This window comes from Wasmannia auropunctata, unplaced genomic scaffold (genome assembly GCF_000956235.1).
Source record: "Wasmannia auropunctata unplaced genomic scaffold, wasmannia.A_1.0 LD336044.1, whole genome shotgun sequence".
Lineage (NCBI taxonomy): Eukaryota > Metazoa > Arthropoda > Insecta > Hymenoptera > Formicidae > Wasmannia > Wasmannia auropunctata.
Window position 1 is genome coordinate 135,807 of NW_012026846.1, and position 21,920 is coordinate 157,726.

Genomic DNA, 21,920 nt, shown 5'->3' on the forward strand with positions numbered 1-21,920 from the left:
CCGAAGTGCGTGCGTGCGTAGACTTATATACGCTTTTCCTCCGTGGATCTTTTAGGATCGCAATGATTATACACGGCCCATATGTTCCCATGAATTTAACGCGGATGGCGCACACGAGCGACGGTACACACGAGCGGGCGTATTTGCTAAGTTACGTTGGTACACACAAATACCAAACTGGCTAACAGGGATACGTGCAACGCACGCTCTCCGTATCGTTACGATATCAGGTTGTAAACTTGTAACATACGTAAGATTCTACCGCAGCTTGGAATTCGCATACGCAATTGGCATATAATGCGAATAAGATTAACGGGATCGTGTCGAATATTAAAAAGTTAACGTTGACGAGCTTACAATTAAAATTAATAAAATCTGTATTTATAGCTGTCTTTCCGTTGAAGAACTCAGGTTCAGTGACTCAGGCTTGAGACGCGATACAATAAATGGATCTTGAGAGTCAATTTGATATTCGTAATGTCATTGTAATTCAGCTGAAGAACTGAGATGGAGTTTGTCTTGAGACATGGCTTGAGTTCTATCTCTCATGCTTCAATAATCGATTCTTGAAACGGGATATATTATATAGGTATAAGTGTACATTAATCATTTTTTAATCTCGTATCAATCGAGTGTTGAATCGAAAAATATTGTACATTACTTTATAATGTATTTCAGAGACGATTTAAAAAAAACAGTTATATTTGTGGAAAAGATCTGACTTGAGATTTAAGAAAGAATTTATAAAACGTTGAAATAAAAATTCTAAAAAATTATATTTTCGTATTTTGAAAAATAATATTGAATGATATATTTTACGTATAAATTTTTGATGTCACATATTAATAAAATAAAACGACACATATTTCTATCGTCTAAAATTATCTTTTTTTTTTAAATTTGGTATGAATCGTTAAATTTTATATCGTTAAATTTATTTAAGAAATAAAATTTACCCTCGTTTTGATTGGTAAAATATTCATGGAAATCAATTTTTATTAATAATATTATTAATATTATGATTATTTTTTTATCGCGATTATTTTGTACGAATAATTATCCATTCGTGTGATCAATTAATTTGTGTGATACAATCGACTATTTTAATTTCCGATTGCATCGAAGCGATGATTGCTTGTCGAGATGGATATTTCATCTGAATTAGTCGTTCGAAATAGAAGAAAATCGAAGCGAGGGAGAACGAAGATTATAAATTGTTGTTTCGTATTTATGACGATTCCGCCTTAATGTTGCTCGCTAATCGGAATACATTTTGTATCGCGCTTCTCATCAAGTTGAAAATAATTTGCCCGCTACTTTTAAACTGAGAACTCTAGAGTAATAGATGCATATGCATTTTACAGTTGAATACATTTCGTAATAGCATCGAATTGACTGATATACACGGCATTTGAAGATCGTTTCTTGAAGCCTATTAATATTGCGTCTCTTTGTAGATGATTCTCTGCCATGGATACTCGACATGATGGGAGGATTCTGGAGATACCTGAAGGATTTATTCCAAAGGAGGAGCTAAATTCCCAAGCGCGCGCGCGCGCGATCGGGAGTGCCGTACAAAGTCTCGTGCAATAGTCGTATTGTTACAATCGTTTCGGGAGTGCCGTACAAAGTCTCGCGCGATCGTCTTATTATTACAACCGTTTCGGGAGTGCCGCACAAAGTCTCGCGCGATCGTCGTATTCGGTATATTGTTACAGCCGCTTCGGGAGTGCCGCACAAAGTCTCGTGCGACCGCAATAATTAATTGTATTTTCGCGAGTGTTTTGCTAACTGCAGCCAACGAATCTGAGAGGAGGAGAAGGCCAGGGAGGCAACCATGAGAGTGAGTGTATACAATTTATTATTTGCGATATTTATTTCTCTATATATATGCAGATTGTTTCGAACGACGCAAATTATTCGAATATTTAAGTAAGAATTTCATGAAATATTATAGAGAATTGCATTCAAAAAAGGGAGAAAAGAATTGCAAAAATTATGTGTAATTATTATATTAAATATTTATTCAAAGATGAATAAAAAATTCAATGCGCGCAATAAATAAGGAAAAAAGCATTAATTATCCTGGACGTTTTAATAACTTGAATATATTTGTATTTTACAGTTTCAACGTAGTTCCCAACATAGTTCATAACTCCGCTGTTGCAGCGTATCGTTCTCGTGAGTTTCAAATTATCTTTTATTTTATATTGAAGTAACGAATTTTTTATGAAAAAAATTATTAGATACATTAGATATATCTAAATATTAAGTTAAATTTTGACGAGTATAACAAAAAAATATTATAGATAAATATGATATTTCATAGATTTGTTGCTTTAAAACGAATAGGCTAAAACAGATAAGGATTAAAATATTTAATCCTAGAGCACATTTTCTTGTATATGTACAAGCAAGAGTTTTACAAAATCTGAATTGCATACATACTATAAAAAGATATGTTAATAATATTAATGGTTTTAGTACTAAACGCATTATATAATTAATGCATTATATAATTAATTAAATTTTTGTTGAGTTAATTAATTAGGAAAATAAGAAAGTAGAAAAAAGAGAATTAGAATTAAATTATAATTAATTATGATGTTTTTAGAACTCTAAAGCTTTTAAATTTAAATTGGAATTTTTTTATATACGTATTTTACGAACGTCGCAGATCGAAAGAAAATATTTATATATATAAAATATTAATAAATTAATATTTGTAAAATATAGAGTAGAGAAAATTTATTAATATTTAAATGCATAATTTTTTTTTTCTTTTACCAAACTCTTTTAATGGAATTTGAGGCTTGCGTTTAGTCTCCCAGTCTTCCAGGATTAAATATTATAAAAATTGGTGCAAGAAAATATCATAAAGATTTTTTAAATATGCGCACATATTATTAGTATATAAATAAATAAACTCAATATGCTTATCAAATACAAAACAAATAAAGAGACATGAATTATTTTAATTACATGCCACCAATTAATTTATTTAATAAGAGACATGCTAATGACCATCAGTCATTTATCCTATAATGCGCCAATTTTATCCTGATCTTTTTATAGCCTACATAGTTTATCAATAACTTAATTTTATTTTATATTATCGCATAAATGTATTATTTCGAGATGTTAGATAAAAATCGTACAATACTTTAATGGTTACTTAATGCATATAATTACTCAACTTCTATCTCATTTATTTTAATTTTTAATCAAAGTATTGTTACATGAATCGTCTTTATGCCTTGAAATTTGGAACTTTATTTTGAGTATCAATTACTTGACAATCTCTGACGAATATAATTCAAGAATAACTATACGAACTAAGAATTATTATTATATATACATATGTATATTATTATATATATATATACATATATTCTCTATTAGTATACATATATAGGTATTCGTTGGTGTGAAATAATTCTCGCTGGTACAATCTGTCTTCATTTGACAATAGCCATTCTTGAAATTTTTATTTTTGACATTATATAGTCTTTTCAAGTTGGATATTTTATCTTGTGTCAAATATATCAGTTTTCCGCGTAATGGATTGCCCTGGCAAGCTTGAGAGAGGAAGCTATTCGCACTGACTCGTTTATCACTTTGTAAAGTGAAAAACCGTTTCTCTTAATGGTAAAGTAAACCTCCGATCTTACTAGCGGCATACTCTTGCATCATGAGAAATTGCAAGTGTACTACTAGCTACGAAATTCAACGTGCGTGCGCGAGCGAGTTTAGTGCACGCCACTAAAACGAAATGTCAGCAGATAAGCGCGCATATGGCTGTTGTGTAAGTTCGCACCAACACGAGACTCGGCCGGCTGCGATATACTACTGTGCGAATTGTCAAGAACCAAACATACGAAAGACGAACTTGGCGAACGTGCATACGTGTTCTCGTCGTAACTTACAATTGTAGTCCGTACCGTTCGAAATAATGTTCGTTAACTTTTCAAGCTAACTTCGCGGCTTAGCCCATCCTCCCGGAATCCCGTTAATCACCGCGTAACGAGGTACTCGAGGAAAAAGAATCCGCGAGACAGATTAAACTACTTTCACGATCTACAGTGTAGGCATGAATAGACGCTATACGAATTGGACATGCGCCTTTAGCAATAATAACATACGCATACACGCGGTCCACGGCCAACTTTTATCTTGAGCGAAATGAAACGACACGTCCTACAATCGAGTGCACTTCTCTCTGTCTCTCTCTCTCTCTGTCTCTCTCTCTCTCTCTCTCTCTCAGAGATTTTCACAGAGATCCGCGAGATCCTGTCGACTCGATGTCGCAAATTTGACACGCGTACCTGACGATGAGACTTGCACGCGTCTTGTCACGCACGTAGACACTCGTACATACGTCTTGGCTGATCGCGGATGTACCGGCATAACGGCCGTGGCGGCAAGTTTACGGACGGATGTACGTACGGATGCACGGACGGACGTCGGGATCGATCCGTGGCCCTGGAAAAGGTGCGGGGTACGGGGTCGGCAAGCAGCATGAGGTGGATGGTGGCGTGGAGGGTCGCCCATCTCGCGACGGGAGGGAGAGAATGTATAGAAGAGAGGGATGGTAGTCCTGGTGACTGCTGCGCCGTCGCGACGTCGCTCGTCGTCGAGGCCAGCCGAGTCCGCCCGACGGAGATTGGTCCCTCTCTTTCTCTCTCTTTCTCCTCTTCCGTCCGTTCCCACTTGCTCCATCCTCCTGTCAACCCTCTCGTGCTCTTCCGCTCCACTATTACCGCCGTCCTCGTTCATCCACTCCACCAAATTGCCTGTCTCGCTTCGACCAGTCTCGTACCTCCCTCTCATCCTCCGCGTCTCCTCTCTCTCTCTCTCTCTCTCTCTCTCTCGCTCGTCAACCCTCTCTCACCCTGTATCCTCCCACTATGCTCCCAGTCTCACTCTCTCGCCGCGTAGCTCTGCAAAAACAAGCATACGGCTATCCCCAGTAGCACCCCGGTACACAGACCCGACCAGACGTCGGGCGCCCCGCGTGCCTACAGGGGTAACGTAGACTCTACGTCTCCCTCGTCTCTCGCCGTCACGACAACGTCACACACGGGCGTCACGTGCTATCCGCGCGTGACTCTGCCAGCACGTTACGACATAATATTCCTTGACAGCGACTCCTCGCCGACCGGCGCGGAAAATCGTGGCAAAAAAATTCTCCAACGTATCTTTCGTCCAACTTTTCGTCGAAAATAAGTTACCAAGTTCAATAGCGTCAAGATCCTTCAGGATTAATGCGCGTATAGAACGATGTTCTTCGCCTGCGTAAGTCCGACGTAATAATCGTGACCTACTCCACAGTGTTAAATATTGGACACGCTTTCCTCGAACACCGATATAGCTATCGGGGGCGATGCGAGATAGTCGAGAGTGTCCTCGGTGATTTGACCGGTGAATCGTTGGGAAGTTGGTGATTACCGGGTACGGAGAGAACCGCACGCGTACGTAGTCGATAATCGTGCGGAAATGAACGTGCCGGGATCAAATTTCGGGGTAAATCGGTAGCGGAATGTTCACCCAGACGCGATCGCGGAATCACGGATCTCGCTCTCGGGGACCCCTCCTCGGGATACAGGGGCACGAGCAACCGACTACGGGGATTATTCATCGGAAAGTTTGATGCTTATACGTGCGAACTGAAACTTGTCTCGCACTCATCCTCGTCGTCGTCGTCGTTGTCGTTCGATTATCATCGCCGACGACGGCGGTTATCTTAGGATAGCGAGATTTCGTCGAGAATGCTTTATGGTCGAAACCGGTGTACTTCGTCACTCTCTCTCTTTCTCTCTCCCTCCCTTCTTTCCCGCCGTCGCGAAACTTTCCTGGACTTTTCCGTGAGCGTGAGAGTTTGCACGGGAACTGGAGAAATCATTAGAGCGTTATCATCGCCGGTCGATGTCGGCCAAACTTCGTCCGGCTGTCGATAATTTATAGGAATCGTCCGATCGTAGTTTCGTATCTCGTGTTCAGTCGCGCCTTTAATAACTACATCACACGTAATGATTGATCGTTCCCAGTTTCCGAGCGTGTTCTCGTATGTAACATAACAGGAGTTATAGTGACCTGCAGAAATGAACATTCCTTCGATTATCGCTCTGTTATCGGGCCGTTCAACGTATTACTGGACAGATTGGGCTTGTCCTGGCGCGGACTCAGGTGCATTTTGTCCCGGCGCGATCGAAATTTCTCGTCGGATGTGACTCGAGGTGTCGCGAATTAATCCCGCGTAGAGTTAAACTCGCGCTTTTCACGCGGTCCAGCAGTGCGTTTCCCGTGACTCTTGACTTCGTGCACGAGCGAGTGTGGGCACATGCAATACGAGGGTGGCCCTCATCTGTTGACGCGTTCGCGAGGGTGAATCGGCGCGGAGCGTGTTTCGGACAATACAGATTATTCCGGGCACGAGGACCGGATGCTGCGAACGGTCGACGTGGATTTACACACCACACTCAGCTGGAGGGAGGATTCTGACCGTTGGTAAGTCGATGTTTGAATTCTACTGGTTAATCTGCCTGGTCCTCAGCCTTTCGCCTTGATCATGCCGCCGCGCGTTATTAATCGCGAATTTATCGCAAAACGGGATAAAAAGCAGACTAGACCGCATCGTAAATCTCCCATTGAACGGAAAGCTTAGGGGAGGCTCGATTAATAACCATTAAGGATTAGATATCGTGAGACCGTTACTGGCGTTTTTAAGCTTTCATTGATACATTGCGGCGAAAGAAATTTGCAATTGCCGAGAATAATGGCCTTCTAAATAATCTTGTTATGTATTGAAATCTATTCATTTATGGAAAGATTATGGTATCGAATATATAAAATGCAATCTTGAGGAGCAAGGTTATTGGTCTCTTCCGTATAGACATAAGAAAATAGAATTTGTAGCGCTATGTAAAGCGTTACAGAATTGTGTCACAGATTATTTCTGGTCTCCTCTCGTTTAATAATATGCTTTTTTGAGTTCATCGGGCATTAGCCATGAAATAATTGTCGTTCGATTGATTACAGCTGGCACTCAATGTCCTTCATTGTGTGAAATAACCATTTACTGATGAAACGATTATACTTTGTCGAGTTTTCATGAATATCTTTTTTACTTTTTTATGTTTTTTTTTATGCTGTTCGACCAATGGAAACTGGCGCTTTTCACGAGAGAAATGAAAAGCAAATTTAATCATTACTTTTAAAACTTATTCTGTTCAATTCTAAATGCAGAAATTATAAAAATGTTTATTTATCGATGAGAGAGAGAGAGAGAGAGAGAGGGAGCGGGAGGGAGAGAGAGAAGTCTGCAACGTGCTGTGAAGATTCAATTTTGCAGCGTTTGCCAGCACGTGCAGCGCGTTAATCTCACGACGCTTAAGCGATGAATCGTCAGGCAAATTGTCGTGTACCCGCTGCCAGTTCGGCACAATATTGCGTCTAGTTGCACTTGTGCAACACGTCCGATCAGCGCGCAGCATAATGAGCTCGCTCGGCTACTTTGTTTCGCGATAATGGACGAGATCGAGCCGGAGCTCCATCGCGTGATCCGTTTGACATAATTACACAATCATCGTCATAAAGGTGCGAGCAGCTATTACTAACGTATATGAAATGCTACATTTTTTTATATTAATTCAAACAGCTTTTACTATCCGCTCTTTTAAGTCATTATAGATTAATTCTCTCGAGATAGCGCTTATAATTGTTTATATAATATGGCTCATTTTTATATAAATATATACTCATGCGTTAAAATATGTATATATTTTAAAACTGATAAATATCGATAACTGAAAGTATCCGCTAATTTAAAAAATGATATTTGATATTTTCCGATGTTTAAAAATTAAATTAATCTCAATTATTGGATATGTAATTATTTTTCAAATTATGGTGATATATCCGTAAGAACAAGTTTGTTCTCGAATGTTATTTACGGATCTCTATGTCGCGACATAATATTTTGTCCCGCCGCACCGCGAGGAGGATTGAAATAAATTTCGAGACAGGGGATTTTCGAAAGTTTCCACTAATCAGGAAGCATTTGTGCGTCGTCGTTTGCGAGGATGGAGCCTACAGGGGGATAGGTCTCCCAGAATTTGTGTCGGACGAGACACTCTGGTAAATTAGACTACTTTCTCGGTAACGAGCGCGACACACAAGCGCGCGTATCTCTCGCTCGCGGACGGAGTCGCATCTGGCGCCGTTCGGAAACTTTTGCATTATGTCAGGGCGCCCAGTAAACGCAAAATGTAACGCAGCTCGCGAAACGCGGGCATAAACATCGCCGACAGCGCGAAATACGCGACGAGCACGATCGTCTCGTGCTCAATGGTGAATGCACTGATACTCTCTCGGCACCGTTTATAAGTGTAAATCCTAATCTTCGTCAACCCGAATACAACTATCTTTCGGATATAGGCAGGAATTTACTAGAATATCTTTTCTATATGAAATGTACTGCGTATAACGTAAAACCTCGTGCAATTTTCATTTCTTAATTAAATCATTGCCTCGCAGTAATTTTCCTTTTTTTGGGCGAAATAATTATACCATGCAATTAATAGTACAAATAAAAGTGCCACTGAAACAACAATGTTTAACCCGATCGACAAACGGACAATCCGAAATTACACTTATCAAGACAGCTGACAACCAGACAAAGGTTCTCAGCAGCTGTGCCATAGCGTTCCACCAGCCACCCGAGGTTGATGTCTTTGTGTTTACCAGTGATTAACATCTAATAATAGATTGCTGTTTACCTGCTAAATCCACCCTTCCACTTCGATCGTCTCGAGCGCTCCAACCACGGCGAGACTTTAGTCTTTTCAGGAGAGAAAAAAAAACCCCCGCTTGAGGTCTCGAGTCACCGGCCCCAACGATAGTCCACAGGTAGTGTCAACCCCCTCGGGTGCGGGCGCGAAGGTGCGCGGCGACGGAGGCGACGGGTCAGCGGCCCGAACCCTCGAACTCGTCGTCGTTGAAAAAAAAAAGAGAAATCCGTCCGTCGACGTGGAGCGCAGGTTGCGCGAGAGAGCGTTCGAACCACCAGCTACGTGCTTTCTTACGGGTGTTTGGCGCGCGACTGTGCTACTGGGGCCAACCCCGGCCGCCATCAACCCTCTTATGGCTCTGGTGTCCCTACGCGTTTCAACCCCTCCTCCACCACCCTCGTTCTGTCTCCGTTCTCCCCTTTTGCTCTCTCCCATCTCTCTCTCTCTCTCTCTCTCTCTCTCTCTCTCTCTCTCTCCTCTCCCCTCCCTCCCTTCCCCCTTCCTTCTTTCTATCTCTGTCTTTATAATATATATTTAAAAATTTAATTTTACGTATTTAATTTTTAAAGAAAACTTGATCTATCATGAAAATATTTTAAAGAAAAATTAAAATAAGAATATTCATTCGACATATTCTTTTGTGGAAATGGAACTTTATAGCTAGAGTATTACGTGCGAGCGGAAGAATTCTACACAGATAAAAAAAAATAATTTATTACTCAATTATTTCTATCACGTCGAGCAGCTTTCACGATAAAAAGAATGTTACATCTTGATGTGCTGCGGGATCTAAACAGGATTGTAAAAGTCTCGCGGTCCGCGACTTAAAAATTTTAATGAGCCAGGTTTAGTAGCGCATAAACCACGTCTGACTCCCGGCTAAAGGCTTGACTGTAACCTTCGCAACGTATCCTTGCCAATTATAATGCACAATAAAGTGTGACATTACTGTGAAACAGCGAGAGAAAAGTGCACGGGAAATCCGGGGTTCAAGGTAGTTGAATTAGATTTTTCCGGTCTGTCGTAAATTTCTTCGAATCGTGGAGACACTTATATCGTACGCACGCCACTAATTAAAAGGACTGCGATTACTTTTATTATTATTTATTGCTATGATTACGATTATATTACCAAGTTTTGAATATATTATAAATAAGAGAGTAACTATAGTAACTGCTTATACGCTATAACCATCAATTGTAATTCTGCTTCGGAAACATCGTTTGCCTCTTTGTGAATTTGCAGCGTTCGCTATCATAACTCGCTATACGAAATAGTAAAACCGACTTCTCCGCGTGGTGCGCGGCAACTTGTTACAATCGTAAGTAAATGCGGCACGTGCAGCGCGCGGAAGGGAGCCCCGTTACTTTGCCGCGGAATAAAAAAATAACGCTATTAAGCGGCGCGGTTCCCGACGTCGTGAGTAACGTTTCCAAGCCGGCGCGCGATTCTTGACGTCGTCGTCGTCGTCGTCGTAGGATTTTCAAGCCGTGGCGCCGGATATACGCGCCACGGTCGCACACGCGCTTTGCATATCAAGACTCGACTTGTGTGTATCAAGTTACTTTACCCTTTGTGCATCACAGGCATCACAGCCTGACCCGGCCACCAGGTTCATCCATCTCTCGCCTGCTCTCTTGCTCGCCTACGTGATGCATGCATTATACGCGTCGCATACGTGTGCCCGATCGTCCTGCTCCCGTCGCCCCATTCCCTCCCGGCGTTCATCCCGTCGTTCGAGATTTTACGAGTTGATGCTTGCCCGGTAACCGTGTGATTACACGGTCGCGTTTCCCAAATGCCGTACGCGTGCCGAGCATGCATTCTCAAATACATGACATTTTCGCGACACGCAAGATTGCCTGCGCTCGGCTCGGCTCGCAGCGAGCGCTCGAAAATTGTTGAAACGCTTTTTCCAGAAATTCATTCCTACGTAGATCAAAGATAAAGATAATAAGTGCCGAGACGTTAAAGTAAACTATGTACTAATGGCGTGCTTGTTCGCGTCCAACAAGATTATTGTACTAAAGTTTTAATAATCATAACGTTATATATATATATTATTGCCTTTCGGCTTGCGTCTATAGGGATATACGTATACGTGGAAGTTACTCATGAAATATAAACCGTCAACTATTCTGACATCGAGAAGATGATAGAATGCACTGGGTAATAGTATGTCAGTTTCCGTTTTATACGTGACAGAAAACGAGCACATTCTAGCTGTGATCTAGCGAGGATTCTACGGGCTCGGATGCGACCCTTCTCAAGAGAAATATCTACGTTTTGTATCACCGCATTCCACACCAGTCCTCCAGAAACGATTTTCATCGAGCATTTGATGAATGCACTTGTGTCACGCGGGACATTTAATTATTCGCGAGTCGAATGAGCAAAGTGTAAACATATATACCTTAGCAAATTTGCAGTGTGCTAGCAAGTTAACCGCCTCCAAATTAACTGCTCCATTTACTCCCGGGCCGTGGCGTGCATTTGTCAATCGCGAGGTGTCATTGCGTGAAAATCGAATTAGACGTGCACGAAAGAGGACCGTTTAAAAAAAAAGGCTTTTTACGGGGGAAAGCTCGCGCGCGCGCGGTTAAACATTTCGCTCGTGCTTCATTAAGTCGCGCGTCTCGTCGAACGTTAAGCACTCTTGTTTCCCCGCGAATTGCATACGTGTCGCGCACAGTGTATACCGCGCTGTATACACTACTCTGAATACCACTGCAGACATATATATATATATACACGCGAAGGAGAGGAGATCCACACGCCGTCGCCTGACGTGCGGAATTGGCACGGGTGAAGACGTTCTCTCATCCCCTCGCGCGCGCACCGCACAAATCCCTGTATCCATTTAGCGGAGTGGCCCCCATTATTCGCATGAATTTAACCGTGGCTATATTAGCGTAAGTGTAGAGGTTCGCGCGAACGCCGTGCGCCACGTACAAAAGCGAGGCTCGTATTAATTCGACGTTTATACGAAGACGGCGTGGCGACACGTTAGCGTGAGGGGGACAGATGGAGGACGGAGGTATATAGCCGTCTTAATTAGGAGACGTGCGGCCCTTATAATGAACTAGTTAGCGTTTACGCGATAAGGTGCGCCGTCCGCCGTCGACTCGTCGACACTCGTCGTCGATGTTATCGGGACGGGGGCACACCGCTCCCGTTTGAATTTCGTTCTGCGCATGCATTAGACGAAATCGCGATCCGCACACAATAACGCGATCCCCCGGTACACGCGGGGGGGGGACTTCCTCGAAAGCCGCGGTATTAAACCAGCATCATCGTGTTGAACTTTCCAGTTAACCGGTTGGCGCCTGCAGAGAGATCGCGGTCGCTCGCTCGCTCGCTCTGCTCGCACACGTACAGGAGATTTTGCCGTACAAATTTCATTCGCGCAAATTACGTTTCTCAGGCAAACGAATATTTCGCCGTGCAGCAACGCGCGATCCTGCGAACTCGGCCGTCACGCCGCTCAGGTAACGTACGCGGCGCTTGTGTAAGTTTCATTTTCTCTCTATACCCCGGTATTCTGCCGGTATCTCCGCCATTAAGATTGATATCTCTAATTCAATTGAAAAGCTTCAGCTCCGTCTCGGTGAAGGTAAAACGCTATCTTTACGAGGCTGGTCGCGCTCATCGTCACGATGATGCTTATTAATGCTTATTATTAATATTACGAGAAACTGCAAATTGCAGGTACATATCAATTCTGATATTTCAATTTCAATCGTCGTAGCCTGAGGAACGTTTTAATTCGAATGGGAAAGGAGATCTTTGCGGAATTAAGCTTTCTCTCAAACGTACAATTATATTAGCAAGCAAATTAAGATATTCTCCGAGGAATTAATAAAAAAAATATTGCTGTTTTATTTTCTTCAATTTTATCTCTCAAGAGTCAAAAAGTTTCATTTTCCATCTAAATCGGAAAGAAATAGCCATTCCCACACACGATCCCGTATTTTCCGCACTCGTGACAATATGCCGATTTATCGAATGCGTTTGCACGAGGTAATAAACACAATAGTGAAGCGTTACGCGCGAGGAATCGTTTATTCGCGCGTACGATATCATTAATCGCCGTTACACGGGATTCCCTTATGCGCAAAATTGCAGTGCGGGGATATACACGACTCGATAACGGCCGATGAAAAATCGCGCATTAATTCCAGCCTATTTATTACATTAGAAACACTCGCTGTTATCCGACACTTATTTTTCATTCTGTCATCGTTAGCTGCAACAACCACGGCTGTTGCGAGCTATTAATCTTTTTTCCCCTCTCACCTTTCCCTTTTCGTTCCCCACGCCACCCCCGCAACGCGTCTTACGCCACCCCTCGGTCGCTTCCCCTTCCCCCCCCCCTCTCCCCTTCGTGTGTGCCCATCCCTCTGATATAATTATAATGGATTGAGACGCGGCGCCCGCGCGTCGTGCGGGCGAAGTGATATCGAATATTCCGCTCGTTCGTATCACCTTGCACCGCCGCGGAACGGAAAACATCAGGTGGCCCTTGTGAATCCGTTTCTCTCTCGGCGAGAAGCGAGCGTCAGATAATTCCGCCGGCGACGGCAGACATTCGTCAGTGTCATCCGCGGAAAGAAGAAGCGCCCACCAGTACGTGGAAGAGAGGTTTTTTTCGCGCGCAGAGGCGCCTGGAAGGCGTCTGTGGGCAAAAAAAAATTTGTCAACTAAATCTTGAAGAACTGGATTTGACAAAGAAGTAACTACAGGCATCCCGGGTCTGTCCGAAACGCATTATCGTATATTTTGTATCGTTCGCAATGAATAGAAACAGCGTGACGTTCGTCTTTCCGTTACACGATTCGTCGATTTTAGTTTTTATTACTATTCCCAACACGATTATTTTAAGTTCAATAGAATTATTATAGAAAAAAAAAGGAAATTTTTCAATTATCCCACGCGAGACTTCAACGATCACGCGGAACAACTTTCATAAATCCTCCTTTGTGCGCCGGTCCTATTCCCGAGAGACGAACAACGGAAAACGAGCACCCTTCAGTCTTCACCGGCGCGCGACGCGTTTGTTCCCGGTTTCCCTACGTGCCGCGTCGCCTCCGGCGAGTGATATGATATTATGTCGCGTGTTTGGAGTGAAAATTTCGAGTACCACCGATTTTACGGGTAACTCCTACCGTAACTTGGGGCACGAATTTATTTCGAATGGTCGTCACGTGTCTGAATGGTCCTCTAATGTTTGCGCAAATTTCCGCACAATAATACACAGATCATGTATTTATAACAACTGATTTCCGCGTCGGAAAGATTTGTTCGCAAATCGTGACACGCGAACTTATGCATATGCATCACCTTCTTATGCAAATTATTATGAAAGATTTCAATTGCAGAGCCAGCGGAAATAACCAGCTCGTTAACGTACGTAGATGATTACCGCGCGAGTGTGTGTGTGCTTATCTGGTGCGGTGATGTCGGTAAATACGAATCTATAGACGCGCGCTCTTTTGATCCCAAGAACAAAAAGAAGGGAAACACAACAGAGAAGCAGCGATGAAGGAAATTAAGGAAGTGAATACTCATAGAGAATGTGCCGGGCATTTCAAAATACTACTATCACTGCTTTGAATAGTTTAGTTTGAAGAGAGGCTGCGCTGCACACACTGAAAAAAGGAATCTTGCAATTATAGCGAGAATTATTTAGGTACGAAAAATTAGCTAAAACGGATAAGTGATTAGTAAGCACTGCGATACCACATATGTTTTGCATTTAATTAATTTAACAGATAACAGAGACAGAAATTTTATCTGAACTGTTTGTCAAATTTAGCAAGAAAGTTTCTCTATGACGTTTAATCAGTCCAGACTCCAATCCAGACTCCAAACAGATTTGGTTATGAGACTTATATTTTCTTGCATATATTGTTAGAATATTGCTGCTATAAATTCTACGTATGACAGACAATTTTTTAGTAGATTCAAAAAACAGCGATATAATTTAAGTGTAATGTTTAGAATTCTAGCTGGAACAGCGAAACATTTCCCTGAGTGTGCAGAATATCGTTTGGTAAATACGTGTATAATGAGAAATTTGCGATTTTATTTTATAAGTCTAAACGTATTATAATTTGTAGAGTATGAGTATGGTAGTATATGAAGATCTGCTGCAGCAAACGTCGCAGCGAGACGCGAATCGTTAGACGTCAATAATTACACGATGAAACGTTTTGTCGGGAAAAAATGGGAATATCGATCTTATCAGATATCTGAAATATCTCGTCCGTCAGTTTCGATAATTATCGGGTCGGATTGCCCGCCTCGAAGCTCGCAAAATATGAAAAACAACGAGCTCGGCTTCGACGGGGTCCATTCAGCCGATAGTCGAGACGTGTTCCTTGTGAAAATGGAGAGAACTCGCGATTAAAAGGAAAGACACAAAACCGCCAACAGCCGCTCTAATTGAGAAAAATAAATTAAAAGCCAGGTGCGCGCGGTTAGAATGGAATATTTAGAGATTCCAGCGCAAACGTGCAACTGTAGGTACGCGAGTTGCCGCAACGATGCGAGCGGAGGCAACGTTTCGATGATTGTCGAGGCGCACCGCGTCTATTAATTAATTTTTCGTGCTTTTTTTCGTGGTTCCAATTAAGCCGAGATGGTTGCGAGCTTAATCTCCACTTCATCTCACGCTTCTTTGCTCAGAATAATAACGCGGCCTCGAAGAAAAGAGCTCCGGACGTGAGAAGAGCGTCGGAGAAGAAACGGGTAAAACCACGCGGTCCCACGGTCTGCCTCGAAACACGGGCTGCTTGCCCGTCGGGTATCACGATGCGGCCACGTGCAAATGAGCTTTTAATGCCCGCAGCTCGCTGGTAAATAATAATTTAATCGCGCGCCGTACATCGCGTGATCTTTTTTTTCGACCGCCAGACGGCTGAAATAATCTCGTAATTCAACCGACTAAAAATACGATCGTAAAACACGTTACACACGCTTTTAAATAGATAGATGCTTACGAGACAGTCTCGAAATTTACTTAATTTTCTTTCTCAAGAGCATTCTTGTTGTGTGTTAGTAATATTTTAAACTCATTACACTGAAAAAAGTAATCTTGCAATTATAGGGACAATTATTTAGGTACGAAAAATTAGCTAAAATGGATAAATGATTAGTAAGCACTGCGATACCACATATGTTTTGTATTTAATATAGATAACAGAGACAGAAATTATATCTGAACTATTTGTTAAATTTAGCAAGAAAGTTCCTCTATGACATTTAATCAGTCCAGACTCCAATCCAAACTCCAATCATATTTAGTTACGAAATCTATATTTTCTTGCATATATTCTTAGAATATTGTTGCTATAAATTCTACGTATGACAGACAATTTTTTAGCAGATACAAAAAACAGCGATATAATTTAAGTGTAAATATTTAGAATTCTAGCTGGAACAGCGAAACAGTTCCCTGAGTGTAGATAAATAATTTAAAACGCTAAACGTAATATCTTCGATCTATTAACTGCGTATCTTTAAAAGATAGATCGCGCGAAGAAAGCACGACAGAGTTCAGGTGAGAGAAAACTCCCGGAGATCAGAAGCCTTTTTAAATTACCACCTCGTTTCTTTCTGCCGTCTCGAGCGAACTGGACCACTGAGTAGGGAAGTTGAGATGAAAGGAGACGAAAGACACTCTTGAGAAGTCGATCTTACTAACACATCCACGCAGCAGGTGATAGTGCACTTGTTAGAGGGACGACGACGCCGGCGTGTACCTTCCGACCGTGTAACTTCCTGTTCATAAATTTAATAGTATTGCACGAACATCGTTTCTCTTTACGTTAAGTAACGACATGAAATATCCGGCGGTGCGAATACCGGTAAATAAATAGGGATTGCGCGCGTTGTATCGATTATCGTTTATTTTAGATAAGATTATCGAACGTTCAGCTTGCTAGAAGCAATTTATAAAAGGATCATAAACTATAGAGCGGCATATAAATTATTTATTCGGAATCTTCTATTCTTAATCTTTTTAGCCAATTATCGTTTACGGTGTATCGCTATTATACTGTGTATTATGAATGACGCTTGGAAAAAACGTGCAGATGTAACGGTGGAAAGAAACTCGCAATTTTTCGTTTAAATAAAACCATTCGCTGGATCTCGCTCGCGAATCCCAACTGCGCTTTTCGTCGGCAGATTTCGCTTTGAAGCCGCATTGTTCATTTATCACACAAAGTATTCCGCTGATTCGTCGTTTTACGTGCGCGACACTGGGATACACCTTTTCAATCTCGCCGTTGTCAGAACGGCAACGGCGCGGCGGCGGCGGGACTCACGGGCGACGTCCCGTAAATTTTTTTGCTCCCCGCGTCATAGTTTAAACGCGAATTTCGGCCGTACGTCTGGAAATAAAAACATGATAATCGTCGAAATTTCGTGCCATAAATTCCGTGAACTCACGTTTTCCGTATAGTTTACAGCTCGCGTTAGCAGCGGCGCCCCTCCCCCTCGCCGGCATTTTAACTTCTCGAAAATTCCTCTCGGCCAGACATTTCGTTGTCCTCGGCGTCGGATGATCGTGGATCGAGGCACGTATTCGAGAAACGCGTACTCCTCGTTCCGGCGCACTCGTCCCCGGGATCCGGAACTTTTTGCAACGGGAACGGCGAACGATAATGGCGCGCACCTCTCAATAACCCGACACGACCTTACCCTCTTTAACCCTCTTCTCTCCCCCGGCTTTCCGAGCCTGCCTGCGCGTTTCTTCTTTCCCCGGCTGCATTCTCGTCTCCGCGCGGCATCGCATCTGGAGTCAATTTCGCCCCTTCTCGGATTCGTGTGATTTTCCCGATCGGTTCCGCCACCGCGAACAACGGCTGCGCCGTAGACGAAGGAAGGGGGAGGGGGGGGAAGGAGAGAAAAACTCAGACGAGAGAGGCGAGAGATGAGAGCGAGAGACGAGGGATGGGCACACCCGCGGAGAAACGTTGAACTGCCGTGTAAATCTCTCGCGAGATTTGCAGATAATCGAGACACCGTGTATGATGCAGACGAGTCTGCAGAGAATATCGTTCCTCCGAGAATTCTCCAGGCTCGCCAAGATGTCGTTTCTCTCTCTCTCTTTTTTTTCTCTCGCTCGCAGATGCAGTCGCGGATCAAAATGATATGAACCTGATTTATTTCGGGGCTGTGGTAAACCCGCTTGTCGGAAATCTCGTTAAACTCATCGCACCATATCTAGCACGTCGGTTCATGTTCGCATCTCATTCAAATTCATGATGTCTCGAAACTGGTTTACTTTCAAAATAAACGGCTCGCGCATTATTCGGAGCGTTATGTCAACACCTTCAAGCGTCCCGGTTTCAGATGCGAAAGGTCAATAAAGTACGGAGCACAATCTGCGGAATTAATTAATTTTATAAAATGAGAAGGATCAGCTTTTCTCTCTCCCTATCGCGCGCGCGCGCGCGCGCGTTTGCGTGCTTACAATGAACTTTATTATCATTTTACAGTACAGACATAGTGGAGATAAATTATTGCAGTACAAAGATCTTGCAGTACTTTAAATATAAAATTATCGCGTAATACGCGTCAAAATATGCAAATCGGCGATAAAACCTATGTAAATGTATAATGTATAGCTGATAACGAATTGCGGCGTCTCGCTCGTCATATAGTGTAGATTAGCGCTGTGTTATGTGAAAATACAATAGAATGCATGGAAACGTTTACGCTCGGGTCATTTTAAACTTGTTCTGTTTATAGTACACAGAGCTATGTCGTGACAATAACTTTCGTGACGATGTCATCGTGTTCAACATCACGGCACGTAATCTATTTCGCAAGTCGCGAATTTGAATGCCATACTATTCGATAATATCTATAGGGTTTTAATGGGTCTCTTTGTGGAAAAAAAACAAAAAAAAATTATTTTCCCGTAATTTTTTTTCTCCGAACATATCTGTCCGAGCATTTTCTTTGACGGCGGTTTTAATCAAGCCGTCGTTACTCGCGAATATGAATTAATGTTCAAGCATTCAACATATTGCGAATTAACATTTAATCATTCTACATATTTAAACATTAATACGAATACAAATTAATGTTTAAACATCCAGAGCTATAATTTCTGATTTCGATATTCCGAATTATATTAATTAATTTGTGTATTATTATATGTCCTAAAATTATATACGAAACCGATATCTTCTTTAATATGGTATTTTCCGATGCTGCAGGTGAGTTGTCAATAATTACAACGAGCGTAATTTATGCACAGATGTATGAGCTGCAGCTGCAAATAAATTGTTTACCGGTAATGGGCAATGCGCAGTGGTACTATAAATTGTAATTGAATTATTACGACCGGCATTATATTGCGCTTGCCTTTAATCAAGCCCATCAGATAACAAAGTTAACGATAGAGATTGCGCCGCACGTTATGGCAAATATATTAACTTAGGCTATTTACGCGTGTTAAAATATTTAATTTAATAGGAATTCGTCATTTCTAGCTTTGTTTTGACAATGGTGATGTAATCGAATGTATATATGTTGCGCGTAGCAGAATATCAAAGGGAATGATTAATGTTTGTGCATAGAACACTATCTCTTTGTGATAAAACAAAATGGAATATCATCCAATCGAAAGCTCCCAATCTGTGGCAGAATGGATTTCCATTAAATTTCTACGAGCGTATAGTTCCCCGGGCTTGCATAAATGGTAGGCTTGATTAAAATGAACAAAAGACACAGATAGATGTATTCTAAATAAACCAGGACATCCAGCGCTTCGACCTCATTGTTTTTCTTTGCGATATCTCGGGAAATCATTCTTTCCTCGATCGAAACATGTACGGTTGGTTGAAGTAATCTCGAAAAATCTCAGGTGTAACGACGATAAAAATTATCAATTATTTATATAGAAGTTTACGTAACTGGTATCATAACAATAGTTTTTTTGTTAACAATAATTTCTCTATTGATCACACGAAAGGGCAGATAACAAACGCGCGCATCAGTGAGAATTCGAGTAAAACGCTCGTTGAGTACAATTGCAATCAGGCCAATCGATTGCCCTCTTTTTGCGGCACGCACGGGTGTACCCGTGCTCTTCTTTAAACTCGTCGCATGATTAAAAAAAAAACCCAAGAGAGCAGGGAAACCACGTGCGCGTGCAGGAGAAAGAGGAGGGTAGAAAGGAAAGAAACGTAAGAGGGACAAATTGTACGAAAACTAGGTTCGCGCGGCGCGCGCGCTCCGTTCTTGGAAACGAGCACGCGAGTCGACTCGCGCGCGTGGAGCGCACTCGGAGAAGTAATTAGCATAATAAATTAGCTCGCAAATAAAAGCGGTCTGCGCGTGCGGCGTACGCGCGCACATGCGGGAAGCGCTGGCTAACGACATCGCTCTCGTGATTAGGATAACAAAGAGAGCTCGCGGCCTGGCTCCGAAGGGAGTAGTTGCCTTGCAGAAGTGCACGCCAGCGAAACGTCAATTAGTGCGGCAGATGAGGAGGGGGGGGGGGGAGAAAGGGAAGGAAAAATGTTGTGACGCCAGATGGAAGAAGCAGAAGAAAGCGAAAGAGACGAAAAACGGAAAGAGGTAGGTACGAGGGGAGGGAGGGGGGGAAATAAGGGAGACGGGATGGAAGGTGCGTCCTTTGTGTCGCGAGATTTTCATCCATGGCTGCAGCCACGATGTTGTTTTTTTTCACAACCACGACTTTCCTCCCCCCCCCTGCTGTCGACGAGGGTTTAGTTCCAGGCGCCGAAGGCGGGGGGTCGAAAAACGTTCCGAGCAGAAGCGGGTGAAATTAGTTTAGCGTCACTTCGTTTCGGTATCCACGGTTCATGGGGCGCGCTTCGAACTTGGTTCTCGGCAAAAGAGTCGGAACTTCTTTTTCCGCTCATTCAGCTCAGGCTCCTCGACTCGGAGAGCCGCGTGTAAAGAGTACGGGGAATATCTGCTAGGAAATCCCTCCTCGCTCTCTCGGTAGGGAATCCTACTCCTTGCTCTCGAGTTTCATTGCGGAACTTGGTCGCAGCAGCGCTGCAAGCTGATTTTTTTTACATTGCGAGGATTTCATTCTGTACGAGTGCTTTTTTGCTAATCTTGTAAAGTAAAGAGCGAATCTTTTTGCGGCCGCCGAGACGCACGAGAATTCTCCGTAATTACTGAGGATATCAAGGTGCCTTTTTCGTTGAATTTTGCGGGCTCTCTCTCTCTCTCTCTCTCTTTCCCACTCTTTCTCTCTCTTTCTCCATTTGGAAACTTGCCCTCCTATATTTTAATAAAGCATTTATTCGCTTTATCAATTAGTAATCTCCTCAGAAACAATATTCTACGAAAGCATCATTAGTTATTTAACTGTTTTGAAATGATGAATGCCTTTATTTACAAACGTCGAAACAATATATACCAATTTATTTTATGAGCATAGAGTATAATTCACAAAATCAGGAAATTTACGTTTAATGAAACTCGGCGAAACGGTAGTTCGTGGATCTACAACACTGCATATGCCGTACGATCGGACGTTAAAGGTTAATCAGACCGGCGATGAAACGCGAATTTCGCGCAATCACGAGTGGTCGTAAACATCAGGGGCGTAAATTGCGAGAGGGAGGATTGCGCTATATCGGCGAAGAAGTCGAGGAGGCGGAGAGAAAGAGAAAGAGAGAGAGAGAGAGAGAGAGAGAGAGAGAGAGAGAGAGAGAGAATCGACAAAAATTGCGGCGCGCAGTTTGTGTGAAGCTGGATATTGTAATACAGTCGAACCTCTACAACTCGAAAACCTTTATAAGACAAAAATTTTATTCATCCTCTTCCGCTCCGCTGCGGAAAACCTTTATAAATCGAAATAAAACCTACCTTAACTCGAATTATTTGTCAGACATTTAGATACATATTTTACCTCTGTAAGTCAAATTTAAAGTAGCCAGACCTCTACAAGTCGAAGTTCAATTTTATAAATCGAACTTCCATTGTCGCTACCTCTATGATTTGAAGTTGTAGCTATGTGTAACCGTGAGTAATAGCTTGGTATTTTGTTTTATGGTTACATTTATCATATGTATGCAATAAATATAATCACTGTTAAATATTGATTTTCTTCCTTTAAAAGCCATTATAATT

The 21,920-nt window shown here is 42.3% G+C and overlaps 1 long non-coding RNA gene across 1 annotated transcript in view; it reads left to right on the plus strand.

Annotated features, from left to right (window-relative positions):
• The first annotated feature begins 5,021 nt into the window (after positions 1 to 5,021).
• The window catches only part of LOC105451774, a 142,061-nt gene continuing 125,162 nt past the window's right edge, over positions 5,022 to 21,920 (plus strand). The window contains exon 1 of the long non-coding RNA XR_974623.1: positions 5,022 to 6,507. This is a non-coding gene — a long non-coding RNA (uncharacterized LOC105451774). The remainder of the gene's footprint in view (positions 6,508 to 21,920) is intronic.